At 37.5% G+C, this 11,998-nt stretch overlaps 1 pseudogene; it reads right to left on the bottom strand.

Annotated features, from left to right (window-relative positions):
• Window positions 1-9,434: 9,434 nt before the first annotated feature.
• LOC114504953 lies at window positions 9,435-10,022 on the bottom strand (annotated as a pseudogene).
• Window positions 10,023-11,998: the final 1,976 nt, after the last annotated feature.

Genomic DNA, 11,998 nt, shown 5'->3' with positions numbered 1-11,998 from the left:
GATATTCTAATATCACATGGTCAGATATAGTGGTATATGTGCAGATATAAACAATAATTTCTAATGTATATTGATTGATCCATATATGCCAAGCATGATTCTAAATACTTTGCATCTATTTAGTTTATTTTATTTTCACAATGACCTAATGAGGTGGGTACTATTGTGCTCATTATATAGAAAATGAAACACAAAGAGAATACGTAACCTGTTTAAGATTACCCAGCTTACGGATGACAAGACACTTGAAATTAGTGAGAATCAGTAACCTGTGTTCTGGAAACTACTGTCTACTATATATATTAAATATAGAGATGATGAGAATGATATAAATTTTATGATAAACATTTCAAAATTAGCTATTAAGTGCTTATTTATTCAAGATTTATTCTTTTAAAAAAAGATTTTATTTATTTATTTTTAGAAAAGGAAGGGAGGGAGATAGAGAGACAAAGAGAAACATCAATGTGCAGTTGCTGGGGGTCATGGCCTGCAACCCAGGCATGTACCCTGGCTGGGAATTGAACCTGCGACACTTTGGCTCGCAGCCCACGCTCAATCCACTGAGCTACACCAGCTGGGGCAAGATTTATTCTTAAAGATTTACTTATATTTATTTTTCTTGTGTAATGCTTATATCAACTCTGTGTGATAGATAAGCATTTTCATTTTAGTGGTGAAAGATCTGAAATTAAGTGCCCTTTCCAGTTTACACAGGTAAGATAGGTGACTTCAGATTTATTCTGAATACATAGCTGGAAATCTATATACTGCAGGCCTCATGCTGCCTTAAAAAAGATGATTTTTTTCTCTTCAAAAGACCAACCAAAGCTAAAAGTTTAATCTAAACATAGGTGTTTATCTTATAATTTTTTCTCATAATTATGATAATTGTATTGATACTCTAGTTGGTCAACCACAAATATTCTATTTTTACTGAAGGCAGAGATTTGCATGTAGAAACTACACTCATTAAGTGGATAAAGACAATCTTAGATCTTGAAGTTAGAAGATCAAGTTCTGGGGAGTTCTGGCTAAGATGGAGGCATAGGCAGATATGCTTCACTTCCTTGCACAACCAAAAAAAGATTAACAACCAATTTAAAAACAAAAAACAACCACAACTGCCAGAAAAACATTTGCATGGAAGTCCAACAACAAGGAGTGAAAGAAACATTCTTACACAGTAGGAGGGTGTGAGATGGATAGTGGGGTAGAGAGGACATGCAGCAAGGCAGCAGCTGAAGGACTGGGCAGGCAAGGCAGCAGCTAGCATGCAGCATGGGCAATCCCACATTTGTGTGCAGACAAGCCCAGGGGAGCAGCAAGAAAGCAAGGTGGACCATAAAACCCAGGGTTTCAGCATGGGAAACTAAAGACTCAAAACCTCAGACTGTAAAAAAAAATTGCTGGGGATTGTGGCGGTGGGGGAAACTCCCAGCCTCACAGGAGATTTTGTTGGAGAGACCCACAGGGTCCTAAAACACACACAAACCCACTCACCAGAGAATTAGCACCTGAAAGGGCACAAACCACTTGTGTGAATCCAAGAAAGTGATGAGTAGTGGGGCCTCAGTGGAACAAGTGGCAATGTTTCTTCTCTGACCTCTCTCCTTCACAGGGAGCATCACAATGCAGAAAAGAGGGCTGTCTTGCTGCAAATATCTAAGGCTACTTAGATATAACAGGTGCACTGAGACAAAAAAAAATATGGCCTAAATGAAAGAACAGATAAAACTCCAGAAAAAGAACTAAGTAATGAGGAGATAGGCAACCTGTCTGATGCAGAGTTCAAAACACTGGTAACCAGGGCTCAGAATTGATTGAGCTTGGTTGCAAAGTGAAGGAAGAAATAAGGCTACACAAAGTGAAATGAAGGAAAATATATACGACACAAACCATGAAGGGAAGAAAACTGGGACACAAATCAACAATTTGGAACAAAAGGAAGAAATAAGCATCCAACCAGAACAGAATGAAGAAACAAGAATGCAAAAAAATGAGAAGAGGCTTAGGAACCTCTGGGACAACTTTAAGCATTCCAACATCTGAATCATAGGGGTGCCAGAGGAGAAGAGGAAGAGCAAGAAATGGAAGATTTATTTGAACAAATAATGAAGGAAAACTTCCCCAATCTGTCAAAGGAAATAGACTTCCAGGAAGTCCAGGATGCCCAGAGAGTCCCAAAGAAATTGGACCCAAGGAAGCACACACCAAGACACATCATAATTAAGTTACCCAAAATTAAAGATAAGGAGAGAGTCTTAAAAGCAGAAAGAAGGGAGAGAGTTACCTACAAAGGAGTTCCCATAAGACTATCAGTTGATTTCTCAAAAGAAACCTTACAGGAAAGAAGGGACTGGAAAGAAGTATTCAAAGTCATGAAAGGCAAGAACCTACATCCAAGATTACACTATCCATCAAAGTCATCATTTAGAATGGAAGGGAAGATAAAGTGCTTCCCAGATAAGGTCAAGTTAAAGGAGTTCATCATCACCAAGCCCTTATTTTATGAAATGTTAAAGGGACTTATCTAATAAATAGAAGATCAAAAATTATGAATAGTAAAATGACAACAAACTCACAACTATCAAAACTGAACCTCAAAAACAAAAACTAAGTGAACAACTAGAACAGGAATAGAATCACAGAAATGGAAATCACATAGAGAGTTATCAGTGGGGTAGTGGAAAGGGGATAATGGGGGAAAAGGTACAGGGAATAAGAAGCATAAATGGTAGGTACAAAATAGACAGGGGGAGGTTAAGAATAGTATGGGAAATGGAGAAGCCAAAGAACTTACATGCATGACCCATGGACGTGAACTGTATGGGGGGAATGCTGGAGAGTAAGGGGAGTGGTGTAGGGAGGAGGATTAAAGGGGAGGGAAAAATTGAGTCAACTGCAATAGCATAATCAATATAATATACTTTAAAAAAAACAAAATAAAATCTTAAGCCTAAAAAAATCAAGTTCTGTCTCTGAAAATTTAATGCAATGATGAAAACTGAAAGTGTATACCAAGTGGTTTGGAATCATCACTTACCCTATTTCTATAATGAACTTAGAATCTTACATTGCCAGAGCTGGAAAGATATCAAAGGTCATCTGGTTTAAATTTCTCATTTGATAGATTAAAAATCAAACAAGTAAGGAAACCAATAATGCCTATAGAGCTTAAAATGTTTCTTTTTAAGATTCTAAGTTTCTTTTAAGATTCTTTAAAATTCTTATTTAGAAAAATTAATTTACTCTAGGTTAAACTGCTTTAAGCAAACTATATATCATAAGCATAAAATGAGATTCTGAGAGACTACTTCCAATTCTACAAGATGGAGTAGCTCTAGTCTTCCTGGTATTCCCTCTTACAATGGAAACACTCTAGATGTGACACAATAATCAAACACAGGTAGATTCTAAAAGATGGTAAGAAGACAGACCACATCTGGGGACTTGACGAACAACATGGTGGTGAGTTCTCTTGATTTCCTTATTGTTTCCTATATGTCCTGGAGAGGGTGGTTCAGAGAACTCCAACCCCAAACAGGCAATAGGCATAATAAAAAAAAACATTCCTTGAAGATCCTGTTTCTCTAACAAAAAGACAAGAAAATCAGGGTCCTAGTACAACAGAAAACATTTGATTATATCTGCCCTACTCCATTCAAACACAAGTGGAAAAATTTATGTCTCACTGCCCTCCATGGTTTCAGTGGGGCTGAATAGGGAGCTGATATTCTTCTCAACTGTCTTCTCTGCTGAAATAGGTGGTGCACTCTCATTCCTTTGTTGTGTGTTGTCAGCTAGGACAAACAAGATGCTAGTCTTCCATCTCTCACCCAGCAGGCAGAATTCTGATTCCTTTGCAAATTAATGTGAGTAGCACCTATTAAGGAGCTAACCTTTTATAATCCCACCAGGTGGAAGCAGTTGGACTCTCTCAACAGAACAGTATAGTAGTATTGGGTTAGCCCAAAAGTCTGTTATATTTTTTTCTAAAAATAAAAGGCATATTTTTCATTTTCACCAATAACTTTATTGATTTGGATATTTTGAGTAGGCCGGCTCTCGCTTGCTATTAGTTTCTCGTGGGTAGAGGCCAGGGGTGCTGCTCAACACCTTCCAATGAATAAGTCAGTCCCACAGCAAAGAATTGTTTGGCCAAAATGTCAGTAGTATCAAGAAATGTTTCAAACTAGTTTTGACATGTTCAGTCACTCACAGCACCTTCTTCATACACTGCACAAATCTGTTTTGTGTGTGTTTCAGTTCTGTTTTTATCTTTCTTTAAATGATAAAGCATAATATGCTGAAAATGGTGTTTATCTTCTTTCATCTTCAATATTAAAATGGCTGCACAAAAATTCAGCAATTTTGATTTTTTTTTTAAATGCATGCCAATATGACAGCTGTCACAATACCATCTAACAAAATTGTTTCAAACGAAGTTAAAGACAGCTAAACACTACTGGAGCCATCATATGGAAAAAACATAATGAACTTTTTGGCCAACGCAATATTTACCAGAGAGCTGAGCCTCCAGCCCCACCCACCCAACATCAGGAAGACTTAATGAGCAGTTTTATGTAGAGCTAGTTACCACTAGACTTTACTCCCACTACTGTCAGTGCAGCCCAGTAGAGAGATACCCGGTAAGACTGAACAAGGTGATACAAGTCAAGGCTAGTCAGCACTCTACTTTCCTGCCACTTCTGATGTCAGCTTGTCTGTGTGAGAATATACCCAGCAATAATGGGTTGAATACTGTGGTGGAAAGTGAGACTTATTGGTACTCTGTTTCCCTCTCTCAACCTCCTCTGGTGTCAGTTGGGCCCAGTGAAAAGCTGAGTGTCAGTTCCCACCCTGAAACCAACAAAGCCATGTGAGTCATCCTTTATCAAGGAGATAAACTTATATCTTCACTAAAAACAAAATGAATATGTGTAAATTTGTTCCTCATCTTCTTTTGAGAAGGTGCCAGAGAGGCACTGAAGGAGGAACTGAACTTCTGTCAAAAAAAAAACAACCAAAAAACAGAATAAGGAAATCATAAAAACAAGAATTAATGAAATTGTATAAAGAAAACAATGGAGAAAATCAATACATCAAAAATAATTTTAAAAAATCCATACAAATAAGTCTTTGGTAAGACTAACAAAAACAGAGACAATTCACACATAATCAATATTAGGAATGAAATAGGGGTTATCACTACAGATCCTGCATCCATGCATCCATTAGAAAATAATAAACAACTGTATACAAGATTAATACAAAAATCTAGAAGAAATGGACCAAATCCTCACAACCAGGAATTATCAGAACTCATTTAGCATGAAATAGACATCCTGACCATTAAAGAAAACAAATTTACATTTGAAACCTCTAAAGAAGAATCTCTAGACCCAGATAGTTTTACTGAAGAATTCTATCATAGTGTTGAAAGTTCATACCAGAGCAATAAGGAAAAAGAAAGAAAAGGAAGGAAGGAAGAAAGGAAGGAAGGCAGGAAGGAAGGAAGAAAGGAAGGAAGGAAATAAGGGTATAAAATGGAAATGGGAAAAAATTAACCTATTTGCAAATGATATGATGTTTTACATACTCAATACAATATCTCAAGATGGCTACACAAAACTCATAGAACTAATTAATACGTTCACGAAGGTCACAAGGTACAAGATCAGCACATAAAACACCAAATACATTTCTGTATACCAACAATGAACATGTGGAACAAAACTGAATACACAATGCTATTTACCATAGCTCCAAAAAATCTGTGGGTATTAATGGAATGAAACATGTTTTGATATTGTGATTTACAAGATATTCACTCTTCATCCACAGTCCCTGACTCACAATTTCAAACCCCTTTGAATTTCCTAAGTGTTGGAAGCGATAAAGGTGTCTTTTTATGTTAATGAGCTGACTTTTGGACTCCACATAAGGGTGGGGGCTGATTCCCAGGAGAACCAACCTTATGATTAGAGGATTGTAACTTTCAGCCCCACCCCTTGATTTCTGAGAAGGAGAGAGAAGGCTGGAGGTTGAATCAATTACCAATGGCCAATGAATTATGTAATGAAGACTCCATAAAATCCCAAGAGGACAGCTCTTGGGCACTTTTTTTTTTTTTCAGAAAACATCTAAGTTGGGGGACCAGAATGCATCCTTGTATGCATCCCACTGTAGGGCTCCAAGCTCCATGAGGACGGAAGTTCCTTTGTTGGAGACATAGCCTTATGTATATCTTCACCTGGCTCTTGATTTGTACTCTTTAATATGCTTTGTAAATAAATCAGTAATTTAGTGAGTAAATGGGTTTTCATGAGTTTTGTGAGCCATTCTAGGGAATTAATTGAACCCAAGGTGCAGATTATTGGAACCTTTGATTTACAGACAGTTGGTCACAGGCAGAGGTAAAAACCTGAGCTTGTGACAGGTGTCTGAAGTGGGGGAAGTCTTGTGGGACTGATTTTCCTGTGCAATCTGATTCTTTCTCTGGATAATGTCAGAATTGAGTGGGATTCCTGGACACCCTGTTGGAATCTGGGAATTGCTTGTTGGTCTGGGGAAACCTCCACACACACATTAAAATTGGGCCCAAAGAACCTTTTCACATGTACAGAATCTGATCTGAAAATTACCAAAGGATAATGAAAAAATAAAGGACAAACTGACAGTGACCAGAGGGGAGGTGGAAGGGGAAAATGTGGGAAAGAAGGGGAAGGGTTGTCAAGGGACATGTATAAAGGACCCTTGGACAAAGCCAAAGTGGGGTAGGATTGAGGGTGGGAGGTAGGGGTGGGTGGGGAAGGAGAGAGTGGTAGAAGGAAAAGTGAGACAACTGTACTTGAACAACAATTAAAAAAGAAAGAAATCAAAGACCTAAATAAATGAAGAAATATATCGTGCTTGTACATTGGAGTCATAACCATAGCAAAAATATCAATTCTCTGCAAACTAATCTATAGGTTTAATCCAATTCCTATCAGAATCTTAGGGAGGTTTTTTTATAGATATAAAATTACTCTAAAAGTTGTATGGAAAGGAACAGACCTCAGTATAGAAAGAACAATCTTGATAAGCATAAAGTCAGAAGAATTACTCCAGTCAATATTAAGGCTTACTATAGTAATAAAGATAGTGTGGTATTGGCTGAGGGATACACACATAGATGGATGGAGTAGAATGCAGAACCTACAAATAGAAATATACAAATATGCTGAAATGATTTTTGACAAAGCTGTAAACACAATTCAGTGGAGGTAGGAGAGTCTTTTCTGCAAATGATGCTGTAGTAATGGGACATCCATATTCCAAAACAAGAAAAGTAGGAAGCCCAGCCTCAACCTTACATTTTTTCTTTTGCATTTCATTATTTATTTAGATTTTTAAGCACTCACACTAGGTCTTTTACAAGCTGGTGAACACTGACAAATTATTTCCCCCACAGAACTATGACCACACATTCCCAGACACTATAAATATATGGTTGAACTAACATTAGTATGCATCACCATTTTATTAATTATATAATAAAACAAATTATCAAAAATCCAAATATTAAGTTACACAGCTGAAAAGGCATATAAAATATTAGCTGTCTGCTCAATTTATTAGCAGAAACCTACTTCTCTTTTTTGCAAGAGAAGATGGGAAGGGAAAAAATCACACTTCATACAAAAATAGGTTGGTAAACAATTTCAGAATGTATGAAAACAAATACAAAAATTTCAGAATTTTAATGATTAAGAATTGTTTTAGCTACAACAAAGCATCTCTACCTTTACCTTTAAAATATTTACTAAAGATCATATTCTAGTGTTCCACATAAGACAAAGGCAATATTTTACTGAAAATACATAATAGCCTATGCCTATTCTTTTCTCAGGCCCTCCCTGTGGGGGGGCTCTGCCTGCTGAGCACCCCCCCCATCTGCCAGGGATGAGAATAAGTCTACCAAGACATGATCTGCTTGGGGAGGAAGGTAGTCAATCTCTCAAAGGAGAAGGACCAGGAACCTTTTTCCTCAATGGACTTCTATTGGGTTTAATTTGCATAGGAATACAGGACAAATACGTAAATCTCATCAATTATTGTCAGGCAGTAATGATCAAAAAATAGATAACATTCAAAGAACTATGAGGGCTTATTTTGAGTCAGGGTTAGATAGCTAAAGGGCTTTAAAACTTTAGGGAAACAAACTCATTTCATACTTTGATCCTTATCATTTAAATTGAGGGTATTCTTTAGCAAAGCAGGTTTCACAGGACCTTTTGCATTCTTTCTTAGGCCTGATTGCCCCAGGGAACCTACCCTTTCCAGCACAGGACCTTACTCACCTCCAGCATTGTTTCAGGCTTAAGGCATTGTTTCAGGCTTAAGGCATTGTTTCAGGCTTAAGTCAGGCAGGGGAAATAAGGCAGCCAAGAGATTAGGAGACTTCTTGCAGACAGAATGAAGACTCAGGCTATGTCAAAGCCAAGGGGCGAGGGTCCATCACTCCCTTTTTCTACAGCCCCCCAAGTCCTTCCCTGAGGGCCCCTTCATGACCATGCCTGTCTTAGGTCGTCCCTCCTTTGAGGAATCTTACCCATCACTGGCTGACCAGTCATCCACCCAGGGCCAAGCAGGGTGAAATAAAAGGCAGCAGAGGTGGTGCCCCTACCAGGAAGATAAGCCTTTTCTCTTTAGTGGCTTATGGTCCCAAGATCTTTTTACTCAGCCTTAGTCTTGGAGGGTTAAAGCTTCTGAAACAAGGCAGGGAAGTTCCCAACACCTCTCTATAAGTTGATCCTCAGGCACAAACATTAATATTAACTGTAGGGCTTTTGGTCTAGATACATTAAAGACATGTGCTTCTGTACAATGTAGATTTTCAAATTGGAGGCTTTCCATAACAGCACAATATGAGATTTATAGAAAGACATTAAATAATCATTAAAACTTGGTATAAAAATTTTTAAAAAGTTGAGCAAACCTGATCTATACTTGTATGACTGTGGGATATGTAAGCATAAATTGAGCAGGGAAATAACCATATAGGCCTTACTTTCTATGTTTGAAATGACTGAAGGGTAAACCACATGAGGTCCAGAGTGTTTACTGTTCCTGGGATTTTAGTTGTGTATGATACTAAAAATATTCAAGTATTGTGCTGGACATTCTCGCCACTAATCTTCCTAAATTTTATATATATTGCTATGATTCGGGCATGGGAATAGATTTAAAGATATTACTCAATACTTCATGACTTCAGGAAAAGTCAATTGGTACAAATGATAAGCATATTTTAAAGCTGAACAGTAAGAAACTTTTGCTAAATGTCCAAATTGGTTGATTGGGACCCAAACATAGAGGTTGCAATTCTGTGAAGCTAGTGGCCTGATAAAGCTGTTTTCAATACTCCTGTGGAAGCTTCATTAGATTTATCCACCAAGCCAACATGTTGGCTAATGTGTATGACAAATTAGGTCCTATCTCAAGTTCCACTTCTGAGGCAATGGCATCAGGCACCTGCTTTTTTGAATGCAACAGTTGTTTCTATGACCATTGGAATCTTTGAAGCACAGCCACATTTTAGGATGCTACTTCTCTAAATACAAAAGTTGCTTTCTGTTAAAAGTCCCATGCCACTTTTGTCTTATTAACTGTACTGCATCTTTGTATTTCATTCCACCTTCAATTAATGCTAGGGCAACAAGCACCGCAGCTCCCCCAAGTCTTGCAACACAATGAACAGAAATAAAATAACCAGGTTCTTCATGGAACTGAATTTTTACAAGACAATCAGTCATCAACAATCTGGTTGGATGGTGGTGCACCATCATCAAAAGGCCAATGAAGAACATGGATGCTTTCTTTCTGTACATGAGTAGTGTCATAAGTTGCTTCACATACTCTTACTATCGTGGTAACTTTGTACTTTTTAAGTTCCTATATAAGCTTGTTTTAGGTATCATTGGTTGGATTGTGTATAACAAGAAATCTCATGTTCTTGTATGTGACTTCCACAGGAGTTGGGCTGTTTATTCGAGCCACATTAATTTAGTAAAAAACAAAAAACAAAAAACCAAAAAAACAAAACATTCGATGGGGTTATAAAAGAATTTAAAAATTGAATACAGAAATGATACAAAGAAACTGAGTCTTCTTCAATATACTCTACTTGAAATTAGTGCATTGGATATGAAGTTGGGAGTAATGGGAAATGAAATGAACCTCCTAACAAGAAGCAGCAATTCTTCAATTCAGTAGGACTGAGGCAATAGAGAGGAATTGCACTGAGGTTTACCCATCCAGGTCAGAACTCTTGTAAAATGTTCTGCAGGTCTCAACTGAACACTTTTGTGTCCAGGTTAACCACTCTTATGGGGGCTTCTTAGTGGAATAGTAATGAAGTTCTACAGTTCACTTGCCTGCATTGAGGTTGTTTTGTGCTTGGCAGTAATCTCCACTGCCCTTCAGAAACTCCATAAATATGTGTCCAAGAACACCACAGAACTAAGGAATATGTTTACTCATTGAAGACTGTGGCCTAATCCTAAAGCTGGTCTTGAGGCAGAAGTGACACAGATGGCAGAGGTGGCAGAGGCTGCAGGGCAGGGGCAGTGGTAGTTGTGGCAGAGCTGCAAAGCCTTTGCAGACAGCAGCAGGGCCACCAGAGTTTACCATGCCAACCTCATACCACATTAAAAAATAACCCAAAATGAACCATGAACTTAAATGTAAAATGCAGAACTTTAAAATTTTTAGAAAAAAAAAAGAGAAAAAGTAACCTAGACTTCATCAAAATTATAAACTGTTGCCCTGGCTGGTGTGGCTCAGTGGATTGAGTGTGGCTCAGTGGATTGAGTGTGGTTTAGTGGATTGAGTGCCAGTCACTGGTTGATTCCCAGTCAGAGCATATGCCTGTGTTGCAGGCCAGGTCCCCATTAGGGGGTGTGCAAGAGGCAATCACACATTGATGTTTCTCTCCCTCTCTTTCTCTTTCCTTTACCCTCTCTCTAAAAATAAATAAATAAAATCTAAAAAACCAATTAGAAACTCTTGCTCTCCAAAAAACCCCTTGTAAGATCCTTTAATGACAAGCTAGAGAATGTCAGATTTTTCAAACAACATATGAGATAAATGATTATTACCTAGAATATACAGGGTCCAGCACAAATAATGCTCCTTTTTTATTACAAAGTCTTTTATTACAAAATCACATGCTTGTAATGTAACAATATCACACTCACACACACAATATGACATTTTAGGTAAAATGTTCAAAATAAAACTATGAATAAAACTATGAAAACTACACCTATACTATTACCCTACCAACCACATTCCAGCAGCATTCTAGGAGCATTACTTCTGCCGGACCCTGTATAATGAAATCTCAAAACTCAACAATGTACAAAAAATAATTTGACCTCTGATTTTGAACACAGCATATAAGGAGCTTACAATTTACCCTTTTATTTTGTTGACTTAAGAACCTGTAGAAAACATTTATGAGTTTATTTGAGTCAAACTGACAACTATGCTGGGAAGCAACATGTCAATGCTACGAAGAATAACAGTTGTATACTTTCTTTTATACACTAAGAATTGAGGAGGGAACAATAAGGAAGAGTGCATGGAGGTTGGAGAAAGCAAGGTGGGGACTGGATTATAGGATAATTAACCACATTATATGCTCTCTTGAGGTTTGTTAAGCTTCAGAGGGGTATGAAGAAAGAAGTATTTCAAAAGTGTGTTAACCTAGATGCACAAGAAAAGTGGGCAAGGTCTGGTTAAAAACCATTTATTAAAGAAGTTATAGGTGCATTGACTACCCACCATGACTTTCCCAGTTAGTAATTGATTATCAGATCACCCTGAAAAGTTACTTTCTGTCATTGCACTTGTAAATACCCCTTCTATCACTTATAATTTTACCAAGTGAAAAAATGAACAAACTGAAAAATCAACAACTCTTCTCAGATCCATTAGAGAATGAGGTCAT

Source organism: Phyllostomus discolor, chromosome X (genome assembly GCF_004126475.2).
Source record: "Phyllostomus discolor isolate MPI-MPIP mPhyDis1 chromosome X, mPhyDis1.pri.v3, whole genome shotgun sequence".
In the NCBI taxonomy this organism is placed as follows: Eukaryota; Metazoa; Chordata; class Mammalia; order Chiroptera; family Phyllostomidae; genus Phyllostomus; species Phyllostomus discolor.
This window is presented reverse-complemented; position numbering and strand designations above follow the sequence as displayed.